This window comes from Delphinapterus leucas, chromosome 18, assembly GCF_059928025.1.
Source record: "Delphinapterus leucas isolate spDelLeu-1000000601 "Yukka" chromosome 18, BTC_Dleu_Yukka2, whole genome shotgun sequence".
Classification (NCBI taxonomy): Eukaryota; Metazoa; Chordata; class Mammalia; order Artiodactyla; family Monodontidae; genus Delphinapterus; species Delphinapterus leucas.
In genome coordinates this window covers 10,073,426-10,099,568 of record NC_143146.1, presented here as the reverse complement: position 1 = coordinate 10,099,568, position 26,143 = coordinate 10,073,426, and the positions used below count along the sequence as shown (strand labels likewise).

The following is a 26,143-nucleotide window of genomic DNA, read 5'->3' as shown; positions in this document are numbered from 1 at the left end:
GGCTAGATGAATTCACAGCTGACTGAACAATCTTTTCTCTACTAAGTTTCTATGTAGAAATTGAAGGAGAAATTCTATGTTAATTTAAGATATAACAGAAGAAATCTGTTCTCCTGCATATCACTCCATAAACATATAATCTCTCAAAAAAAGCCATTAAGAGAATTAATTCACTGATTTATAGCAATAATGGTGAATCAATGATAAGGATTAAGATCAAGTAATCACCTCTATTAATTAATCTAATGATAATGTTTCTTAAATGTAATTAACACGAAGACTAGAAAGCATATACTTAGAAATTTCAGATGCAGATTCTTTCTAAGAGGGGAAAAATTAACAATCATGGCAGAGGTAGGTACTCAGAGTTGGCAAGACTCGATTCCTCCTTTGAAAGCTGCGTGTCCTGTTTTCCCTTCTTCGTTAATATGCTCTTGATTTATCCTGAGTCCTGGCATCTCCCCTGAAATAACTGATGGATAGGACAGGGTTTATTACCTTCTTCTTTGTCTTCTTTCCAAGTCTTTCAGTGTGTTCAAACTGGAAGATAACCTAAGCCATCTAATACTCAAGTTGCAGCTGGAGCTCTGACACTAATTAAAAGAATGAATTAAACTTTGTTTACTCTGTACTGTGAAGATACTTAGATTATATATAGGAAGGCACTCAATAAAGTGTAAAATGCTACCCAACCGTGTTCCTCTCATCAGAACTGGTATGTCCCATCTTCTTCCTCTCCTACACAGCAACAAATGATAGTGGTCTAATTTACCATACTTTTGAGTCAATAGATCAAATTACACACTATCCCTCTAAATTCAAATGACCCTTAATCTCACTGAACTACATACACTGTCTCCAAGAGCTCTTAAGAAAGTATCCGGGCATTTCATGTGAACCACTGAGAGAGACACTTGGGTTAGAGAGACTTCCAAGGATTCTAGATTTATTCTCCATCTACACAAAATTCTGGCACTGCCTACCACCTAATTGAACCAATACGTCTTAGGGATTTCTCAAAATTACCTATTTATGCCATGTTTTCAAGAAACATCTTATTTCCACATTCATCTTTCCTAACTTTCAATAGGCACTGAAAATATTATGAGGTCCAGCGAAGAAATTTTCCATTTCCTTAAGTTCAAACGCTAAATTTTTCTTGGATGGAAATTTTAGCCATCCTTCAGCACTATGCTTTCTTGTAAAGAATACACCCTTTTATACCTGTACCGTGGAAAATTCTTGTTTTAATCTCTTGCATATATTGCAAGAGAAAAACAAACAGCATTCAGTTTATACATTCCCTTTCTAAAGACCTCACAGGTTGGGACTACTATAGTCCTTTTAATTTAAAAATTATGTCATTCTGTAGAGTATCACAGAATAGATTTATGATAAAAATTGCTTCACTGATTGATGCAAATAAGAAATTTTATGATGCTAAATGTAATGAGGCAAATAAGTAATTTTATGAGGTTAAATATAAAGTATTTGATGTAATTTGATGCTTAATGCCTTTTCATTTTAAAAATAAATTGTTATAACTACCAAGCATAATTAACCTACATGTTTCTAGTTTTTCTTAAACATTTAATTGAATTGCACAATATTCAATGTATTTTCCTCTTTTTCTCCTCACTTTAGGGCTTTCTATAAATTAACCAAAGTCAAATGTAATTTAGGGGAACAATTCAAATATTTTGAAAGGTTGTTCGGGTCTTTTAACTTTGTTTCCACTTTTTTTATTTTACAAAACATCTTTTTAAGAACATGTAATTATTGACATAAGCAATATGCTTGATATGGAACATCTTTATAATAAGGATAAGTATAATTTTATGAGATGATGGCAAGAAATTTTAGTCATGAACTAGATATGCTCTGGAGATGCTGCAGAATCAATGTCATTAAGAATTTTGATCTGATTTACCTTTGTTAGGCATTGGCTCGCCAATACCTACAGGTGAAAATTGAGCACCAGGGCCATTGTCCAGAAAATCTAACTTCTCCCTTGTGAGTGTCATCAAATTAAACCCACACGACATGGTGTGGTAGCTCTGATAATCAGCGACTGCTCCCTGATTGCTTTACGATGTCACTATTCAGCCTGACACTCCACATCTGTCTCAGCCCTCCATTACATCCTCCTGTATCACTCAGGATTCCCTATGATACAACCGATCAAACGAATCAACTAGAGAGTCCTGTATTTTATTTTCTCTGGTCGCGTGCTCTCTAAAACAAAGTTGGATTTCTTGCCTGTCTTTAACACCCTTCCCTGGAGTGGTTACCTCTAGAGGGGCCAGGGGCCACCCTTGGAGCCTCGGGTTTTAGGAAGGTTATATTTTAAGTTGGTTGGTGGGTTAAACAGTGTTCATTTTATTATTGTTATGCTTATGTAACTCACAGAAATGTTACTTATGTTTATTCTTTTATATATATATATATGTGAATTATTCCATTATTTTTTTAAAAAGCTAAAAAATTCCTTACTCCCTTTTTTGGCATTCACTGAAATGCCAATTCTTCTGGGATGACCCAATGATAATTTAGGAAAAAATACGTTCCTTTTTTTGTACAGAAGTACATTATTTACAAATCTATATCCCCAACTAGATTATAAATTCCTTAATCTGTTCTATCCCATCCCCACCCCTCTTCCCATCCCTAGACTTGCATTCAGTGCTCAGTCTATGTCTGATAAATGTAAAAGATGAAACACTGTGTCCCCAGACAGCTTCCTACATGAAGAGCAAGATGAGATTATGCTGGCATCAACAATAGAAAGTGATCATCCTACTGTTCCATATACTCTTTCTGAAAAAGTTCAGGATCCCTAAGCATGGACATTGTTGGAAGAGTGAAGCTAGTACATTTGACCAGGAAATAACGCTTACATCTTAAAAGAGCTTTGTGGGGACTTCCCTGGTGGTACAGTGGTAAAGAATCTGCCTGCTAACACAGGGGACGTGGGTTCGATCCCTGGTTGGGGAACTAAGATCCCACATGCCGCGTGGCAACTAAACCCGTGTGCCACAACTACTGAGTTCGCATGCCTCAATGAGAGAGCCCGTGTGCCACAAACTACAGAGCCCATGCGCCCTGGAGGCTGTGCCACAACTAGAGAAGAGAAAACCCACACGTCACAACTAGAGAGAAGCCCACGCATCGCAATGAAAGATCCTGCATGCTACAACTAAGACCCAAAGCAGCCAAAAATAAAATAAAATAAAATAAAAATAAAAAAGCTTTGTGGATACAACTAAACATAATGCATTTGGAGAGTGACTATGGTACCGGGCAAGATTTTTTTCACACATAGAGGATTTCATCAAAGCTGACCAATGACCCACAAAGACAGAAGTCCCCAACTACCCTACAAACTCAATAAACCTGGACCAAAGGAAAGGGAAATACAATCCCATAAGTATCTAATTAACACCCAAACATGGGTAAAGTGTTGCTGGATGTTGCTATGAGTTGTATAGGCTGGGGATCATGAGCTGGGTACAATTAAAGGGGCAGCACCTGCAGACAGAATGCACCCCACGCTGAACACGAATGGGAAATACAGAGCTGTCAGAGGCATCTCTTAGCAGACGCGTGGAGGGAACTCCCAAGGGTGTAGCCAGATATATGAAAGCTCAGGAACTCTTTTCTCTGTTGGCATTTGGGCTTTTTCAGTCCTAATCTGCTCTATTTGGTGAAGAACCTCATCATCAAGACCTCTCAGTTCCTCCAGCCTCTCCTGCCTGTCCTTCTTAGACCCTCTAGTTTGAGCCTTGCTCTATCCTGTGCCGGACCAGCCATTGTATTGGGGGTTGTGACTCAATCATATAGACCCTCCAAAGGAGAAATAGCTATACTTCTGGAGGATGAAACGTTTTGCTTTTAAAAATGAAATGTTCAGTAAGTATATACCCTCTGAATCAAAGAGATTTAATCATTTTCAAAATATTGGCCTGAAATAGATTTTATTGTATTTCATTTCACTTTTGGAAAATATGTAAACCATGTTTTCAAGGTGACTTTTTTGTTACATACCTTTACCTTTTGAAACATTCCTAGAATGCTTGTGTTTTACTTTTATAATGAAACAAAACATTTTAACTCAAGCAACCTTGTATATTCTACACACACACTAGTATTCATGTAGTTTGAAAATACCCATTTGTTGTATAGGAAAAGGATTTCCTTGTATATAATAAACAAAGAAGGCTGAATTTGGATGCCTTTTTAAACGGTGGACTCTACTATAATCAGAAAACATACCTATTATAATTTTACTTTAAATGAAGTCCATAGTCCAGGGCTGTAAAAATATACTAATAGAAAATTACAATTTATTAAAAATAATAATTATTCCCTAAGCCTCTGTGGATTTGTAAATAGGCATTTTTCTTTCGAAATGGATCTCAAGTACATAATCCCTAAAATCAAATTCTTCTTATGTTTCTCATGATAGACATGGCTCCTGTTCTCTCTGCCCATCTCATTTCTCACTCCTGTGTGATGAGAACATTTCTTGGCATCCTGATAATTTTATCTTCCATCTTTTTCTGCCTGTTCGTACTGAGTGTACCCTAAGCTATTCAGTACTCTAAATCTACCTGCAGGTATTCAACTTATAAAAACAACAACAACAAAGCAAGTCTTACATATATGTATGACAACTTCTCAGCTATGAAGAATTTTACAAGACTTGCCTGGTTTCCTCAGATTACAACTCACTAATGTTAATAAAAAGTGAGGACATTATGAATTTGCAACATCCTTAAATAAAATACTTGTTAGAAAATCTCTTGTTGCCATTTGAGGTTTGATTTTAGATTAAGGTTGTTTTTTCCCCCCTAATTTTCTGTTTTAAAAGTAAAATTGCAACTTCTGGGACATTTTCCACACTGAAGTCATTTGGTTTTTATCTTTATACCTTTTAGACACTTGAGATGCTCAGTAATGCCACAAAGTATGATTCTTGCTGTGTACTATTATTTCCAGTGCCATATAAAGTTGTTTTTTTACAGGAGAACTTTAGGATGGGGAAGGAAAAAGTCTCCATTTTTGTATCCTATTAGACAGTTTACTGCCTTTTAAGACACTGATTGTAAGGAATGACTCATTATTAGTCTTTCAGGTTTTTAGAATCTGTCTCAAAGGCTTTTTGTTACCAACTGCAGTCAGGCATCAGAGCTGTATCCTTGTTCCTGACCGATGCCCTCAATGAACTTATCCACTATTATTTTTGTTTTTTGTTCTCAGAATGGAGGCAGCTATCAACTGTGCCTCTCTTGCTACATCTATTCCTCCTTTTATTTGATTTTAATACCCTCTTAATACACTCCCTTGTCATACATCTTTTTCCACTCTAGAAATACTTTCCCAGGCTTAGAAGAAAGGGTAATGGGATTTGTGAATCTACAGAGCAGCCCCGTTAATTCTCCATCATGATATAGGTGACAATAACGTTCTATGCTGCCCGTGTTGTGACCAAGACATTCCTGATTCTGCATTGTCCATTGGTGGTAAGTCCTTCATCCATGACACCTCACTCTTTTCTTTCTTTCCACAAGCCAAATCCTTACTTAGAACATGGCTTCTGCTTAGAATGTTCCCTTGTACCTTTCTGAGTTCTAGATGTTCAGCATCTATACTTTCATTAACTCTGAAATACTACAGCCAAATATCAGACAAAAGTCAAGTATCCAGAACATATATAAGAATAAGGCAAACAACCCAAGAGAAAAATGGGCAAAGCATATATAGACCGGCAATTTACAGAAGAAAAGAAATCTGATTGGCCAATAAACATATGAGAAGACGCCTAACTTGACTAAAACCTCGCTAGTTACTAGAAAGATACATAAATACATTTCCACACCCATTTGATTGGCTAAAATTGAAAAGTTTGACAATATCAAATACTGACATGCTGAATGGAAAACATATAGTACTCATAGTGCTAGTGGGAGTTTATAGGAGCAATTTGGAAGTACCTATTAAACAAAAAATGTGCATACGTAGCACTTCTATTTACAGGTATCTATTACAGAGAACTATTCGCACTGTGCACAGAGATACTCATGCAAGAATATTTAATACTCCACTGTGAGTAATCACACACAAAAAGGAGAAGATGTCTATCAACTGTAGAATGAACAAATAAAATGTTTGACAATTGCAGAATTAAAAATTACCTAGCTGCTAAACTAACTGAAGTAAATGCACATTTATTCATGTGAATAATAAGGAAGCAGCACTATGCATGTTTTATATAAACATATATATGTATACTCATATGCAGGTGAATTTAAAGTCTGAAAGGGTACAGGGACTTCCCTGGTGGCGCAGTGGTTAAGAATCTGCCTGCCAATGCAGGGGACACGGGTTCGAGCCCTGGTCCGGGAAGACCCCACATGCCACGGAGCAACTAAACCCGTGTGCCACAACTACTGAGCCTGTGTTCTAGAACCCACGAGCCACAACGACCGAGCCTGCGAACCACAACTACTGAAGCCCATGCGTCTAGAGCCTGTGCTCTGCAACAAAAGAAGCCACTGCAGTGAGAAGCCCGGGCACTACAACTTAGAGTAGCCCCTGCTCGCAGCAACTAGAAAAGGCCCACATGCAGCAACGAAGACCCAACGCCGCCGTAAATAAATAAATAAATAAATTTATTTTTTAAAGAAGTGTGAAAGGGTACAGATTGAACTCAGAATAATGTTATCTTGGAGATACAAGAGAGGGGGCAAAACTGGACAGAGTCATCAAAAAAGACTCTAACATTTTTTAAAAGAATAAAACTATTTATGTAATTGAATTTTTTTTAATTCAAGAAGCATATGGATTGCAAGGCAGATGCTCTGTATTACTAAAGTTTTATAGAAGCCCCTCGCTTTAAGAGTGAAACACATAGAAAAAATACAATATTTATTCATAGATTATAATTCACTATCAGGGCAAATTATACGCCTATAGAATTTTTCCCAACAAATTTATCTTTTACATGATGTTACCTTTGAATCCATTAACTGGTTCTAGTTTCATGGAGTGTCTGTGGATGTATATGAGTGCACGCTTGCATGTGGAATATAGGGAATCCACACAAATGGATTTATAAGTGTATACTTTGAATCTCTCTAGTCTGCAAAGCAATTGACAATTCACAAATATAGTGATACAAAGTAAAATGGGGCAAATGATAAAAATGTATGAATTGCAGAGTATAAGTTATTTGACAATGTACAACACACACTTTACAGTATGTAATATACTTACAAACGCTAGGCTAGATAGTACATGACTTCATGAGTATCAGTATGAAATTCCTCACTTTGAAGTATGGTTTTAAACCATCCCAAAAGAACAGTAATTTAAAAAATATTTTCAGTCCATTAATTCAGTATCTTTAAATAGACTGTCAAAGAAATCATCTGTTTAATGTTTGATGTGCCTTTTATTTGAAGTCTAATATGTCTTGGCAGAAGGAAGGAATTGATATATTTTGTTTCATCCCTAATTTCTATCATTTATGATTTATGTAGGAACCATTTGTTTAAACTGCTATGTGCTTATGGAAAATAATTTAGTTAAGCATCTCTAAGTGTACATATTTTAAAAGAGGAGTCTGTTTTGTAAATAAATCTTTAAAAATTCTAAAAATGTACTCCTACAAAATAACAATCATGATTCATCATCTTTATTAACAGTTTCTGATAACTCAATAATATTGTGATTTCAGTTCACATGTTTACTTAACATAAAACAGCCTAAGACTAATTGTATCAGTATACCAAACATCAGTCAACTAATAATTAATTTGGGATTGTAGGCAGTACATCGAGAATCATAAATAATGAACTTGCCAAATTTCTTAGCAGATGACAAGGCTTAAACAACTCATAATTACAGCCCTCAACCATTTGTTTTAACTAGAATAAATGTCTTTGCGTTGTCAAGATTTGCCAAACAAATTACAAATTGACATCACCACCCAATCTGTCCTCAACACTTCTCAATGTGAACAATGCAATGCAACTTTACTAATTCAGCAAAAGTACAATATGTTCTTGGTTGCTGTTTCTATAGGTCCCCATTATTATTCCATCTTTTAAAAAATTATTTTTAAGATTGCGTTTCCTTAATGCATGATGATTTTTTTAAAGTCAATAATTAAAAAATAAATAACACCCATAACCTTACGTGGTAATCCTTTCACAATATATACGTGTAACAAATCATCGTGTTGTAAACCTTAGACTTATACAATGTTCTATGTCAATTATCTCTCAGTAAAGCTGGGGGAAACACTAAAAACTAAAAAACAGCGCCTAAAATTATTGGCCTAATTCAAAGGGTAGAACATGAAGTCTCACATGTAAATCTTACCCTCTGCCCACAGCCTCAACAGACTTGGTTCAATTATTACTTAGAATTCACAATCTATAAAAACAGAGCATTTATAATGGAATTTACCTGGGAAGGAAAAATAGGTCTCATGACTTTCCATGAGTTCAGGAAGCATAAAAAAGGGTAATAGTCACATGTACTAACGTGCAAATAATATGTCTGTGTATTCTCATAAATCCTTTTCCTAGGATGCTGACTTTGTGGAGGTCTATCTGTATATTGTCTGAAGACTTGTGTTCGGTAAAATACAGTATTTTCCCAAATCCCTAACTTTATGCTCTGCCATTTTGCTGTAGGTGGTAAGGGAATTGCTGAGACAGGCTCCCCTGTCATATAGAGGCATGTGTCTGCACTGAATAAACAGTGCAAGGCTGAGTTCATCAAGATGCCCATCACCCAGCAAACTGAAGGAAGTGAAACTCAACCTGTTCATAATTTCATATGATATTAACATTCAGGAAATATATATTATCAATATAACTGTATTTAATCACGCAACCAGAGGGTCAAAATTTTACCAGGGCTAAAATGGCTTACGTACATCATAATTCTATAACTTTTGGTCACCATCAATTTAAATAATTTTAGTACTCATAACATATTTCAACCAGCTCACAGAGTAGACAATACATATAAAACTCACATGCCCGCACAACAAATATTCAACTCTGATGAAAGTAAATAAAAATAATACGAAGGAGTAACATTTTAGTGGGCTTCGCTTTTGTAAAAAGAGAAAAAGAACCATTGAAACTTACCAACACCAAACTTTAAAATATTTTACCAGGTTATGTAGTAAATACATTTTGTTCTCTAGCAGCATTTTTTTTTTTTTTGGACAATTACCATTGGGCTTGCTATCCTTTTCCTCAAAGGATTAAACTTCTGCATAAGCTGGTCCCTGGCAATATCACCACCTCACCTGTCTGCCCACAGCTTCATGGAGGCTGAAGTCTGTCAATTTGGAATACGATTGAAAGGCATGAATCTTCCACGCGAAACAGTACAGACTACAGACAAGAAATGAGCAAGTAGGTTGATTTTAGGAAATCTCTCAAAGAAATGTATAAACAGAGATGACCACAGGCGCTTACACTTGCCAAGAAGCTACACTTGACCTACAGCATAATTGTTACACTGAAGGGCTGCCCTGGATGTTAGGGTAGCTGACATGGGTGAAAGTATCTCTCACAGTGCTTGGCACAATGAAAGCACTGAATCTCTTCCCTCACTAACAAGCTTAATGGTCACCGTACAACACAACAATTCATAAGTCCTCTTGAATCATGCCACTCGCCCTGTTTTGAGCTGTTCTGCCAGCTGCTGCCCTTGATTCCAGGCTGTCTGCCTTCAAGACTTTCCTCCCAGCTTCCATTTCCAGTGGCCCAGGGCCCTCTCCATCCCTCTGTAAAGGTCTCAGTCAAATATGCTTTTCCCTACCAGCCGCCCCTTTCCTTTGTGCATCTTCCAGGCCACTGCCACCTGCTTTCTTGTGGCTGACTTTCTTTTTAGCTTTTGCAGACTAGTCTCAGACAGCTGCAAGTTAATGAACCCCTCAGCCTCCAGGAGACTCCCCTTAGGTTCAAATGGGGTGTGGTCAGGACACAAGAGCCTAAGAAGATGTTAAGATGTGTCATCCATTATTTTGACTCAATTTCTGTTCACTCTGGCCTCATTTTACAGAGCTTATAAAATTCAGTTCACCTCCACCAACAAAAATGAGCACAAGGCCCTCCTTTTAAACTGATTAAGAGAAGAAAACAGTTTTGTTTTAGAAACTTGCTTGAAATTTGAGCAACTGATCAAATTCTGCTGATGCCTAAATGGTCTTTTCTTATTAATTGTATTTTGGCCTACATGTTTCCTTTTTAAAAAAACTCAATGGAAAATCCTGTTTGGCAATTGATTTCTTGAAATCTAGCACTATGCTTAGGCTAACCAAAAAAATTTAAGTACAGAACTGGGAGTTCCAGAGCCTAAAACAAGTCAGCCCTTAATAAGGAAATCAACATATAAGCAAGTGTGAATTTTCAAAAAAAAAGAAAATATAATGCCATCCATCTCTGGTTCTGCATTAGCATACTCCTTGTGCCTGCCAGTGCTGAAAACAGCACCTAATGTATAGTAGGTTCTCAATAAATACCTGCTGAATGAATGAATGAGTGAATGAATGAACATCAGAGGACTACCTACAGTCCTTGCTTGAGTATTGCTCAGAGATGGAGACTGCATATCTCAGGTCTTCCAGAACATTCCTGATATCAAAAGTCCCAATAAAAACACAACAGAGTGGTGAGCAAATTACATCTCCCAAGCTACCTCAGTCTTCAGAAATGCTGCTTAGGCAATCCATTTAATTTTTGGACGATACAGCATATAGTAGAGAGGAGTGCTTTAGAGCATGATTTAGTTGGGTTGACTTGAGTCTGAATCCCCGACTTGCCAAATGCTACATGAGCTTAGGCATGTTGCTTATATCATGACCCCCAGTTTCCTCTTTGGTAAATTGAGAGTTTTTCAATTATATGCGGCTGCATAACAAACCACCACAAAACATACTGGATTCAAACAACCACCACTGATTGGTTCATGATTCTCTGGAAGCAACTGGTCTAGGGTCAAATAGGTGATCCTCTGCTGGTCTCACCTGGGTCACTCATACGGCTCTCGTCCAGAAGGTCATCTGGGGTCACAGAGTCTGAGAAGGCTTCACTCACATATTGGGGCAAGCACTTGCTGTCAAGTGGGGGGCCTCAGCTCCTGTCCACACAGCCTCTCATCCTTCTCTAGGCTACTTGCCCTGAGCATCTCAGAGCAGCACTCCAACGGGCAAGACAGGAAGCTGCTGGGCATCTGGAGGCCTTGCCTCCAAAGCTTATACAATGTCACTGCATCACATTTTCTTGGGCAAAGAAATCACAGGCACCAGATTCAAGGGGAGGAGAAAGACTCCACCTCTTGATGGGAGGGGGAGCAAAGTCCCAGGGCAAATGGGGCGTGTGTCCAGGGATAGGTGGATGTCACTCTGCCCTTGCAGATAATTTACTAGAAGAAGTAATCGGTGAGTTATCTGAACATTTAAAAAGGCAATACTTTAAAGGGGCTATAAATGGTATTTTATTTTGTTTTTATTAGTCTTTTGTAAGCATAATGATCTTTTCCCCTTCTTTCACTCATTTTCAGTAATGTTTTCTGGCTAAAACAAGGCATTGGAGAATAACTGTTACTATTTTGATTCTGATTTTCTAAGCAGTGTCTTTAACCACTGAGGCTCTTACCCCCATTTAATTAAGGAATACCCACTTAATTAAAACAATCAAGGTTCATTAGGTTCTATGTCTAGCCTATCACTCATTCTTCAAAAATGTCTTACTTAACGTCAATGACAGATTCAAGGAACATAGTCTGTGTACTTGAGAGACCACAGAAAGGAGATGACTTTCAGGGGTGTATACAACCAGGGTAACTTTTCTTTGAAAATTTCATGTTTAGAGTTTAAGGGGCTTTGAATCAGGGAAGGAGAGTCTAGATTTTATCACAAATCTACATAAAAATAAGAGATGTGTTGCACCTCTGAGCTTCCCAAGTCTAAGGGATGTAAGAAGAGGTGAATATAAGGATTGCCAAGGATTCCAGGCATCTGTGGGAAGATATAATTTAAAAAAAGAAGCACAGGCTGAGTAGTTTTTCCTACTGTTAGTCTAGTCTAGGGGTTGGCAAACTTTTTCCGTAAAGGATCAGATGGTAAACATTTTGTCTATATGGACCACAGCATTTCTGCTGGAACTCTAGAAATTCTGCTGTATTGTCAGAAAGCAGCCATGGACCATAGGGAAACAAACGGACATGGAGTTGCAATAAAATTTTATTTACAAAAACAGGCAGTAAGCAGGATTTGGTTCACAGGCCGGTGGTTTGCAGATCCTTGTCAGTTGTAAACATACAACTTCAGCACTGCTCTAACTCTTTAGAAGACCTGTGAGGACAAAGCATCTCAGCTTAGAGATGGCTTTACTGGCAGCATCTTTAAGCAGTGCAGGAAATAGGAAAACATTTTTCAAAATTTTATTTCCAATGAAGATGTACACGGAGGGGACAAAACACCAGTAAACAGAACATATACCAGCACAGTAAAATGTGAGTATATGTTAAATTGTGTTGTATGATCATGAATGCTTTGCCAAGACTAAAAGGAGGTAAGCTGATGCCATGGAAATAATATAGATAATAAGACAGATACGAATGAGGTTTGGTCCTATTCCTCCCACTTTCTAACTGTGTGACTTTAGAATAGTTTGCTCTATAATTCATTCATTCATTTAGCTGATAACTATATATTTAATAAAAGTGATCATTATAATCACAGCTAAATTTTACTGAGGACTCATTAGGCATGAGGATGAAAATAATCTAATCTTCCTGCTACCCTCTGAGATATGTATGATATTTATCGCAATTTTAAAGCACAGAGAGGTAAGTAACTGTCCTATGTCACCCACGAATGAGATGCAGACTCCAACCTGAAACTGAGTCTTTCCCTTCCTCAGGTTAGAAACACATCTTCAAGCGCCAGAGAGCTTTCTTCCCCGGGGGGGAGTCACCTCCCTCTTCCCAGCACAGTTTTGATAAGCAGGGCTCCTGTATTAGAACTTGCAGCCCCAGGAGAGGTGGGAGTCGCCTTTCCTCTGGCCCTACTGGCCTCGAGGGAAGAGCTGTGTTAGGACTTTCCTAAATGACATCATTCCTTTTTGCTCCAACTGATTAGATGGTGGAATTAATTTAATTTCATAGAGAGTCCAGGGAATTATGTTCCACTGACTGCCATCACCAGCAGGGAACGTTTCCATGACTGTCAACACAAGGCTTCTCTGCTGGTCTGCTCACTTTTGTTTCACAGGAGTATGTGGCTTAACGTGGAAGCCGCTTAATTTCAGTGAACAATGTACTTAAAGGCTAGAGTCATATTTGCATTAAATTTACATTTTCAATCAAAAGGTTTCCACAGAATGTTGATTGAAAAAGGCAATGTGTCTAATATAAAATTTTCCTAAATGTGATCAACCTGTCCTCAAAGGCAATAATGAGCTCACAGAGTTAGACAGGAAGAACAGGAAGCTTTGCCTCTCCTGGAGGACTGAATGAGCTAATTGGGAAGACAGGGGTAAAACACACACATACACATACACACACACACACGCACACGCACTCACCCTAGTGGGAAACAAATCGAAGTAAGCACTGACTTTATGCACAAACCTTGGTGTCATGGTTCAGACAGAGGGAGATAAATGCTGCTAGTGCAATGGGGAAGCTACTGGAAAGGAGGCCTGGAAGGTGAGTCCCAGACTGACAGGGCCAGTAGGAGGGAGGCATTCCAGGGAGAATGGAATGAAGAATTCAAAGAAAAGAGAATGAACTGCTGGTGTTCAGAAGAGGACAGAATACAACACGGCCTATGTTATTTTTTTTTACTTCCGTATCTATGCATATTGGAAAGGAATACCTTATACTTTGTGAAACTCACTCTCACACAATAAGGGCTGGACTGTGAATTTATTTTGAGAAATAAAGCATGAGTTATCTATTATGTTAAAACTGTGCATACCCTTTGACCCAGAAATTGTTCTAGGAATCTGTTTCTAGGAATACTCACACAGGGCTGGTGGCACAGTGGTTAAGAATCTGCCTGCCAATGCAGGGGACACAGGTTCGAGCCCTGATCCGGGAAGATCCCACATGCCGTGGAGCAACTAAGTGTATGCATCACAACTACTGAGCCTGTGCTCTAGAGCCCGCAAGCCACAACTACTGAGCCCACGTGCCACAGCTACTGAAGTGTGTGCGGCTAGAGCCCGTGCTCCGTAACAAGAGAAGCCACCACAATGAGAAGCCCGCGCACCGCAACTAAGAGTAGCCCCCGCTCGCTGCAACTAGAGAAAGCCCGTGAGCAGCAATAAAGACCCAGTGCAGTCAAAAATAAAAATTAATTAATTTAAAAAAAAATTCACTTTATAAAAAAAAAGAATACTCACACACATGCACAGGACCTGTGTGTGTGTGAGTGTGTATATTCAACACAGAATTACTTGTAGTAACACACTGAAAATCACTTAGGTGTCTATTGGTAGGGAAATGGTTACAGGTGTTTTATTAAATATCATGAAACATGGAGATGAAAGAAGGAAAGAAGAAAGGAAAGAGAGAAAGGGAGGGAATTATATATGGCAGAATTTATTACTTTCATTAAATCTCATGTTATTTGAGATTTTTTAATTTCTCAAATTATTTTTTAATTTCTTATTTTAAAATTTCTCTTGTGTTTATTTTTTTCACATCTTTATTGGAATATAATTGCTTTACAATGTTGTGTTAGTTTCTGCTGTATAACAAAGTGAATCAGCTATACATATACATATATCCCCATATCCCCTCCCTCTTGCGTCTCCCTCCCACCCTCCCTATCCCACCCCTCTAGGTGGTCACAAATTGAAGCATTATTTTTATAATCTACAAATACTTAACATATAACTATAAGCATGCTAATTTCTTGGAAACCACTAGATATTTCCAATGAGTACTGTCTTCTATGTATCATGTGAAAAAAATCATCACTTCATGCCCTCAGAAATCCACTTTCAAAATTCCTTCTTTCACTGTCCAATGAAAAGTCACTCTAGCAGCTGCCTTTTCTAATCCATTCAGCAAGAACTTCTGAACACCTATCTGCTACATACTAGACAGTGTATATCTTTTTTTAAAATCATGTCTGCAATTTCTATCTTTACACCCCCTTTTTTCCTAATATTCTGAATATTTATCTGCATATCTAATTTTAGTTTAAATTAGTCTGTGACACTGTCAGAATCTAATGAAACCCTAAGACTTAGTTCCTTTAGAAAACCTCGAGCACACACTTTTGCATGTAACCTGAGGGCATTTATGATGACTGAACCCAGGGATAAAACATTGGTATTTGACCAAACACTCTCATAACTATTTCTCTTATTGAAGCTTCTGGATTTTATCCTCTATTCAACAAAAATACATTGTTTTCCCTGTCTCATGATAAAGGAATTCCTTCAGAGATCAAGTAGAGAATTATCACAGATTAAAGTAAGCACTTTTGGTTGAATTCTAGTACCCTAGTTTTCTCTTCTACATGTGTTTTCATAAAAATCAGTAAATAATTCCAGTAGCAATGCAAAACATAAAGATTAATGCAGGGGAAATGACCCTTTGGTGCTTTTTCATGAAGTATTATAAATCTCAGTTACATAATTTACAGATTAGTCTTTACTGTGTCTTTTTTGCAACTGCAATAAAAATGTACATTCTGTAATAAATCATAGTTATAGATACAGAATAATGCTCTATTTTCTATTCATTTGTAAAGTTTTCATCTGATATCACATACAGCCACATGAAATATGTTTTAACATCATTTAAATCTGAGGAATCAATTTTCAGCAGCAGCATCAAGGCAGTTCAATTTACATTCTATTATGATCTGAATAAAAGTAATTTCCTTTCACCACATTTTATGTCATTTAATATCAGATGTAATAAGAGACAAATTATGAAAATAATAGCATGCCAGTAGACAAAAACATAGGAAGGAATTTTAAAGTAAAGCAAATCCTAAAACTGAAACATTAGACTGTGTAGGTGGATTCACTGTCAATCCTCCTACAGGAAAATACAGGGGTAATTCCAAGCACCGAACACCACCGGGGATGAAAATAACCACTGATGTTATTTCTCATCAATATTTAATAAACTTGATTTATGACTCACACAGGGAGCTGAGTTTATATCTTGTAGCCAATACTACCCAAAGTTAAATGAGGAAAATACCACAAAAGTAAGTAACAGCTAAAATATACCCCTTGGAGAAAAACGCTAGTCCCAAGTTTCAGTTTCCATAGTAGCCTTCTTCAGAAGTGACTTGGGAGTATCTGTATAAGAATCTAGCAGGCTGCAGTCTACTCTAATGTTTTCATTTTCTTGAAAGGCCCAATTAATTTATTGTTGCCAGAAAAAAATTTACAAAAATTATAAGTCATCCCTTAAGTTTGTATTTGCATTCAAGACTCACATTTGGACTTCTGTGACACTGATGATCTGTGGTTTTTCTACCTCATATTTTTAGGAGGGCTTTAAAAATTTTTTTTGTTTGTTTTTGTTTTGTTTTTTTTTGCGGTACGCGGGCCTCTCACTGTTGTGGCCTCTCCTGTTGCGGAGCACAGGCTCCGGACATGCAGGCCCAGCGGCCATGGCTCACGGGCCCAGCCACTCCGCAGCATGTGGGATCTTCCCGGACCGGGGCACGAACCCGTGTCCCCTGCATCGGCAGGCGGACTCTCAACCACTGCGCCACCAGGGAAGCCCTAGGAGGGCTTTTTTATTTTAAGAAGAGCTTTATGGGTTTTATTATTTTTTTATGAAGAGGACAAATAAGTTAAATATTCTTTACTAATATGTCTAATAAAGAAATTAACTAATATGCATTTTCAAAATCAACTTAAATAAAACTGTTGGTTAATTTGCAGTATTTAGAAGGCAAAATTAACAGCTGCCAAATAGTGAGTCATGGGTATGAAATGTATAGGGTGGGGAACATAGTCAATAACTATGTAATATCTTTGTCTGGTGACAGATGGTAACTCGATTTATCGCGGTGATTATTTTGAAACATATAGAAATATTGCATCACTATGTTGTATAACAGGAACTAACATAGTGTTGTAGGGCAATTATACTTCAAAAACCAACCAACCAACAAACAAACTCATAGCAGACGAGACCAGATTTGTGGTTACCAAAGGCAGGGGTAGAGGGAGAGAGAATTGGATGAAGGTGGTCAAAAGGTATAAATTTCTACTTATAAGGTAAATAAGTACTACGGGTAAATATAATGAACACTACTGTATGTTATATATGAAAGTTGTTAAGAGGGTAAATCCTAAGAACTCTCATCACAAGAAAAAAAAGCAAATTTAAATACTCATATCTCAGAAAGAGAAAGTTAAGTTCAAATACACAGGAGAAGTTGACGCATGTAGGTGTAGATTACAAATAGTAAATAGATGTATCACAGTAGAATTTTGAATTTAGTTCAAATAAGTATGAACCTGACTGCAATGTACCAGATAACATATTTTGTTACTTTCAAAGTTTTCTCCCACATCTCTAGTCAATGTGCCTACAATCTCACTTTGTATCAAAAGCATATTTACTCATTTTTGCTGCTATTGCCTCTAATCCTTGACCAAATGTCCATAGCTCTATAAGTATCTCGTAAAACTGCATTGCTGCCCAGGTATATTCTTTTTGTTTGTTTTTTGTTTTGTTTTTAAATTTTTTATCTTATATTGGAGTATAGTTGATTAACAATGTTGTGTTAGTTTCAGGTATACAGCAAAGTGATTCAGTTATACATACACATGTATAGATATCTGTTCTTTTTCAAATTCTTTCCCCATTTAGGTTATTACAGAGAATTGAGCAGAGTTCCCTGTGCTATACAGTAGGTCCTTGTGGGTTATCTATTTTAAATATAGCAGTGTGTACATGTCAATCCCAAACTCCCAATCCATCTCTCCCTCCATTCTTATCAATTATTTATTATGTATCTGGCATCAGGCAAAAGGTTTTCCATCCCTTGTGTTTTTTAATTCTCAAAATAAATCCATAAGGTATCATTATTCCCAATTGGTAAGTGACAAGAAAGAGATGAGAAAGAATTGATTCGCCCACAGTCACACACACAGGCCACAGTTGGGAGCCAAGGCCTACTGCATTCTTCCCATCTGGTAACCATAAGTTCATTCTCTAAATCTGTGAGTCTGTTTCTGTTTTGTAAATAAGTTCCTTTTGTTTTTTGTAGATTCCACATATGATATTTGTCTTTCTCTTCTGCCTTACTTCACTTAGTATGATAATCTCCGGGTATATTCTTTTTACGTTGAAATTCGTCCACATAATGAACACAGATCACACACCAACTCCCTTGCAAGGGGCTAGATTCAAAGGCAGAGACCAGCCCCGAGTGGCCCTCGGTTTGCAGTGGACATGACCCTTCTTCACACTCACCCCTGTGTCCTCAAGACTTCAGGATGAGAAGGCAGGAGGTCTGGTGGATTATTACATTGGAGAACATGTCTCCTCTCCCACCATCATGAGACTCTACAATGGACCAGCCATCCTGACAAGCCACAGGGAATGGCGGTCACTCTTGGCTGACCTCACAGATAAGGCAGAGTTTGCAGACAGAAAACACAGGCTTTGACCTTGGCACACAGGGCAGTAGGCCTTGGCTCCCAACTGTGGCCTGTGTGTGACTGTGGGCGAATCAATTCTTTCTCATCTCTTTCTTGTCACTTACCAATTGGGAATAATGATACCTTACGGATTTATTTTGAGAATTAAAAAACACAAGGGATGGAAAACCTTTTGCCTGAGGCCAGATACATAATAAACAATCGATAAATGATAGCAGTAGTTGTCATAAGTAATGACAGTAATTATAATAATAAAGACTGTCTGCTGGACAATGAGTCACCATAAGAACATGGTGTTTGTTATCTCCTGGCTTTATCTTTGATTACGGTATAGCTAGAATAAGGAAAATAGTCCACTATATATGGTCCATGTAGCATTAAAAGCATGTATAATTTGTGTGTGTGTGTGTGGTACGCGGGCCTCTCACTGCCGTGGCCTCTCCCGTTGCGGAGCACAGGCTCCGGACACGCAGGCTCAGTGGCCATGGCTCACAGGCCCAGCCGCTCCGCGGCATGTGGGATTTTCCCGGACCGGGGCACGAACCCGTGTCCCCTGCATCGGCAGGCGGACTCTCAACTACTGTGCCACCAGGGAAGCCCGCATGTATAATTTAAATGTCTTTTTGATTAGCTATCTTCCAAATGCCCTGTTTATAGATTGATCTTACTTATGGGCTTCCTTTTTCTGATATATTGTTTCAATCAGGTTTAGTTCATTCTGACATTTTAAAAATTGAGCTTTTCTTTTTTGTTCTTATGATTCTGAAGGCAAACAACCAAAAAATGCCTGATAGCTATTTATTTCCTAAGCGACCTCCCAGGGTGAATTTTATCATTAAATGACATTCATTGGATTGTTCTATCAAAAGGAAACATGTTTTGTTTTTTACCTGACTGTACAATGAATGGAGAGTTAAAAACCACCACCTGAATAGCTTTGTATTCATCTTCTGTACCCAATTTCTTACCCTCTTTTGAAATATCGTGACAAGAAAATTGCCAGTTTCTTGGGCTGTGATTTCCTTCCCACATGTGATGGATTTTGTTGTTGCTTTTTGTTCTAACTGGCACATCACATCTGTTTGCATAGTTGTCCTCTCCACCAGCATTTTACCAAAGGTGAGTGACGCTAACCTCCTACTACAAAATTAAGAATACAGCTAAGCTTTGCAAGGTATTTTTTGAGTTTCCTTCTGAATTAAACACTGATCTGAAATGTAAAAAGGTCTGAGGGAGACAGTAAGTTATAGGGTGAGTCTGCGAATCATGAGGAGGGAGTTTAGCCCCGACTGGTGTGGAGTTCTCTGGAATTCTGACCAGTCTGGCTCTGATGCTCAGTTTCTCCACCTGGAGAACTGTGTCAGTGAGCCACGGGACTGCCTCATCTTTTCCAGCTCAAAGCTCCTCTAATTCCACGTTTAGTGCCGTCACAGAAAACGGCAGTGTCTCGGGTGGTACGTCCTGCATGTTGATGAGTGTGTGGTAAGACACAGGAAGAGACAGGCTGCAAGGGGCGTAAAGACTCAGAAAGCGGAAGTAGACACATTTTCTAAATAGACTAAGTGGATACGATTTGTTTGGTTTTACCTCTACAGCATGGGTTTTTTGGGTGTCCTCTGTCCCCAGACCTTTACACTGCATGCTTACTACCTACATCCACACACACTCGCTTCAATCACAGAATCTGAGTGTCTGCTAAACAGATTCTGTGATCTTCAAATATGTCCTTTCAATAACGTCTATTCCTCAGTAGGCCTGGACCGTGGGGGTGCAGGGTGTCTCAGGTGCACAGGCTAACGTCTTAGAGCGGATGTGTGCGTTGAGGTCCTGAAGAATGAGCCACAGGAAAGGTTCCCCTGAAACGATGATGCAGAGGTCTGTAAATGGAAGAGAGGGACAGAGAAGCAGCCAGCATCTCAGTCACCCTTTGACCCAGGGATTTAGGGGAGGACAGAAGACTGAGCTTCCACTGAGTGCTGGAAGCAGTCCAGGAAGAGGTGCAGCTGTGGCTTCTTCTCAGTGCCCTGCCAGATGCCCTGCTTAGGGCTGTGGAAGGAGCATCTGTTGAAAGGCTGCTAAAGACACATGTGGCTGGAATCTGGGGCCCACAAGTTCAAATGCATAGGGCTAAATAAAATTACATATCCGAGCCTTAATGAAACTGTAAAAATTCCATGGTGCAGGCTAAATAGGGATAAGAGACAGGTAAAACACCAGAGTGAGGATAATTTTCAGAGTGGCAAGAGAGGAATAATTGATTAACAAAGACTAAACACCACCAGAATGTAAAGTGGTGCAGCCACTATGGAAAACACCTATGGTTCCTCAAAAAACTAAAAATAGAGTTGCCATATGATCCAGCAATCCCACTCCAGGGCATATATCTGGACAAAACTCTAATTCAAAAAGATACACGCACCCCAATGCTCATAGGAGCACTATTCACAATATCCAGGACATGGAAGCAACCTAAGTGTCCATCAACAGAGGAATGGATACAGAGATGTGGTATATATATACAATGGAATATTACTCAGCCATAAAAAAGAATGAAATAATGCCATTTGCAGCAACATGGATGGACCTAGAGATTATCATATTAAGTGAAGTAAGTCAGAAAGACAAATACCGTATGATATCACTTATATGTGGAATCTAAAATATGACACAAATGAACTTATCCACAATGCAGAAACAGATTCACAGACAGAGAAAACAGACTTGTGGCTGCCAAGTGGGAGGGATGGATTGGGAGTTTGGGATTAGCAGATACAAACTATTATATATAGAATGGATAAACAACAAGGGCCTACTGTAGAGCACAGGGAACTATATCCAATATCCTGTGATAAACCATAATGGAAAAAACCTGCAAAAGAATGTATATATATGTATAACTGAATCACTTTGCTATACAGCAGAAATTACCACAACGTTGTAAATCAACTACATTTCAATAAAATAAATTTTTAAAAAAGACTAAACAACCCCAAATACTGGCCCTCTATACACTGATTAGAATGAAGTAAAATTTGAGATATTAGTTAATGGCAGAATAATGCAAAGTTAAGAACACCTTGTTCCCGTCCCCTCCACTCTTCTCCTTTGCTGTAAGATCCTGAACAACCTGAGGGACAAACTGGCTCAAAGAAAAGGGAATAATATCAGACATCGAGGTGCTAATCTGAAAGCATCTATATCCTGCCCTTCTTTGTTAAAGTGGTCACTTATTCTCAAGTAACAGTGATGTATTCCTATTTTGCCACCGTATCTCTAATTTCTAGCTCATCGTGTGTCTGTGCTGTGCCAGACACTATTCTATGTGTAGTTTCTCAGTTGCTTCTGACAACCCTGTAAGGTAGGTCTATCACTCACCCATTTCACAGATGAGGAAATCGAGGCAAGAGAGGTTCATTACTTTCCCAAGGTCACCACGCTAGTATACAGTACAGCCATGATCCAAACCCCAAGGCCATTATTTTAAGTTTGAATTTTTTCTAAAGTCGTTTTTGTCTTTGTAATGCATTTTCATGGCAGGTATCCTTATGCCTCCATTGCTGGATTCATATATTGTATAAAATGATACTTGTTTTTTACTGCTAAGTATAAACATCCACATCATCACCCTACCTCCCCTGTTGATCTTGTCCTCTGTTCCACACAATCACAGTCTGTAATATTTACACTATAGTCTGTAAATCCTACAGTTGTATTAGCTTTGTTCTTACAGTGAATACATACTAGAGACCAGGCCCATGACCAGTTATTCTTGATTGGCTGAATGGCTTCAAGAAGACTTCATGTAAAATGAAGTCTCGGAATTCTTGCCTCTTCAAAAATAATCAAAAAGGGTTTGACACATTCTTTCCCTAAGGAGCCTGTAAGCATTGTGACGTTATATCTGAGAGCTGAATATTGACATGAAGTTTCAGGCCCCTCTGATGGTCCGCCTTAGAACTGACTCGATCTTTCCTTTTTTTTCAAGATACCCAATGGATGCTTTCTTTAGCTTTGAATTCTAGCATCTTTACTAAGATAGGCCTAAGTGTTGACTGTTCTCTGTCAATTTACTGAGTCAGTTTGTACCCTTTTAACGTGTATATTTAAGTCTTCTTTTTCTGCAATTCTTTTGAGTTATATATATCTTGAGTATTTTTTTTCCATTTTAAATATACTGAAAGGCACATTTTTATAGAAATGGTCCTGATTCTTTTTTATTATCCTTCACCTTTGACATTGATTTTGACAGCACCAGATATTTGTCCTGTTTCATGTAGGGAAGGGTGAAGTTATGCTGTGGGGTGGAAGTGAAGATTTTCACAAGTTGGGTGTGTATCGGTGTTGCTTCAGTGGTTCACACTCTGCATGCATGCTAGAATCACCCGGAGAACTTTTTAGAGCCATCTGTGCCTTCAGTCACTGTAAGGTTTCGATTTAATTGGCCTGAGAATGATGCTTGAGAATCGGTGAGGTCATCGTAAGGTAGAGCCAGATTTGCAAAGCTGGAGTCTTTCCCTCATCCTAGTCTATGCTGATCAGCCGTCTCGGGGTGCCCACAGCTCTCTCTCTCCCAGCTGCCTGCAGAATAAGGGCCTCTCCTCTGTGATGCCACAAGGAATTCCAGAAAACTCCTACCGTCAGCTACACAGTGATGCCCTGACTCGAAGAGAGGACTATTCTGCTTCTGTGGGAACACTGGTCATTTTATTTCATTTTACTTTTATTTTCTATAATTTAATTTTTATTGTTGAATTTTTAAACTGAATGAACGATGAACACTGGTTGTTGTAGAACGCCAGTCTTCTTTCGGCTCTGAGGTCCTCAGTAGCCAGACTCTTTTCGGGAAGTTTTCTGTTAGACACCTGGCCCTCTGATATTGGGGTTTACAGTTATAAACTTTTCAGAGTCCTTAAATATGGAAACTGCATTTCTGTTTCTCAGTATCCTTGATGTTTGGATGATTTTAGAGACGAAAAGGTCTCTTTACTCCGCAATCTTACAGTAGGGGCTCTTTGTAATTTCTTCTACCTAATGACTCTGGCTCTTAATATAGTTTTAAAAATTGAGTTTTTCAACATCATCAATATTAAATTTTAATGAGACATGAAGCTAATATAAATAAAATTTTATAAATGCTTGAAATTCAATGTATTGCATGATAATTTGGACTAGTAAGAAAAGGAAGCATGCTCCTTTTAAATTAATCATGATTACTTATATAGAGAGTACACTGGGCAAATTTAAATACACAGTTAGGTACCTAATTATGTTCTAAATTTAGCTGCATGCAGAAAGAGATGATCACATGTGCCTAATAAAATTAATTTCCTCGTTTTGGTGAAACATTGTCTTTTGTTTCCATAAGAACTTTCAAAATAATCTAAAACACTAGTTTGTGTATCTACATAGATACATAATATCAGGAAATAGTTACCAATTTCAATCTAAACTATAGTGACCATGTTAACATTTTTTGATTACAGTTCAAAGCCAACATTTTCATTATCTAACCACTAGTGCTACAATGATGCTGAATTCAATCATCGTTTGAGAAAAAGAAGCAAATAGACCAAATTAAGCTTGTATAGAAAGGGAAGTCATGAGGAAGAATGAACACTGCCAACAAAAGCAGACGAAATCAGGGAAAAGAACAATGAGAAAACAACTTAATTCTCTATTATGGCTCTACATCCTAATACAAATATGATGTGTCACCTACGAATTCAAAAGGGCACATACTTTGGTCCATTAGTAAATATTTATAAAGGGTTTCCTACCAAGCAGGCATTGCTCCAGGCCCTGGAGACATGAAGATAAAAAGATGTGCTTCCTGTTTTCCAGGAGCTTAAATCCTTGGGAGATCAATGTGCAAATAAACAGTAGAGCTACAGTAAGATTACTGCCTTTGTGGGAGCTTACCACCCTCCAGGGCAATTCCCTCCTACAACTGGGCTTCTTAAGCCCACATGCTTTAGAAGGAGACTTCCTTGCTCAAAGAGATATTGTCCCCTACATTAGTTGAAGCTACTGTAAGTCACAGTGAAAAAAAAGATAAATCCACTTTAATATAATGCAGCAGTTGGAGTTTAGGCACAACTGCTGCATTTAAAATGGTCAGGGGGAGATTTGATTTAGCAACATGATTTTAAAGGCTTGGAGATTTCTAGTGCAAGGACAGCCTAATTCTTGAATGCTGGCCACTCTCCATACAAGACATGGGCACACTCAGCCCCTAAAAGAAAGAGCAACAGGCTCTCACCAGCCATGCATTCTAGTCCTGCCCCAGCTTGGAGCTTGCTCCGAGCAGGTTGCTAAATCTATAACATATCTCATCTCCCACACCACACCTGTGATTTCCTGCTCATGCCTGAAAGTCACTGGCATAATCTTTGCACTTTTGAGACACGGGGAAGGATGTAAGATTGGTTCCAAAGCCAGGGAAGTATAAGAGAGACAGCAAGTTAAAATGCTTTACCTCTGTTGGCTTCTAAATTTTTATGAACCAGAAAACTGTATCATTGGCCAAAAGAAGAATGCCCATCTAACTATCAATACGATGCTGGAGATTTACTATGAGGGCATACTAAATATATAAGAATAAAATTTAGGGATTTATTTGCAAAATGCACTCTTTAAAAATACCAACTATTTATGTTTCTTTCAGCCCAATTTCAGTATTATATTCAGTCCAAAGGCTGTAGCCTTGTGGTTTAGTTCATATATCTAGAACATATTCCTCACTCAGTGCAAGATCTTCACATGTTCTTTCTGAAATTCAAACACTTATCCCAGAGTTCATTATGCCATCCTGCATAACACTATCCAGGAGCTGCTACGACCGAAGGCCAGGGTGGGAATAGGATTTATCAGCCACTCTGTCTGATGTGTGAAGGCGGATGGGCTGGGTTTGAACCAGTTTCCCTCCTGGGTAGACAGGGGTGATGCACTCTTTCCTGGCTATGAGATCCCCATTGTACAGCTGGCCCATTAAGAAGTGAAATCACACCAAAAGACAGATTAAAAATAAGTAGATTTGGCTTCCAAAAGAGCACAGCCACCATCCCGTTACACACTGAAAGACTTTCCTCTTAGGACCTGGGTAAAAGTGTCTAGAACTCTCTTAAATGTACCTGGGCCTTAAAACTTCAAGAAAAAATTAAATTTTTTCAAATGACTCCAACAATTCTGCTATGGATTGAATGTTTACGTCCACTCCCTCAGCCCCTGCCATTCATATATTGAAGCTCTAACCCTCCAGTGTGATGGCATTAGGAGGTGGGGCCTTTAAAAGTTGATTTGGTTTAGGCCAGGTTGTGAGGCGTGGGGTTCTCATGATGGGATTAGTGTCCTTATAAGAAGAGACCAGAGAGCTTTCTCTCCCTCTCTCCCCACTCTCTCTCTTTCTCTTCCCCCCAACCCATCCCATAAGCACACAGAGAGAAGACAGCCATCTGCAA

The 26,143-nt window shown here is 38.4% G+C and overlaps 1 protein-coding gene across 1 annotated transcript in view; it reads right to left on the bottom strand.

Moving 5' to 3' along the window:
• NALCN (sodium leak channel, non-selective) overlaps positions 1-26,143 on the bottom strand; it is a 279,093-nt gene that overhangs the window by 227,148 nt on the left and 25,802 nt on the right. The gene's annotated exons all lie outside the window — the stretch shown is intronic.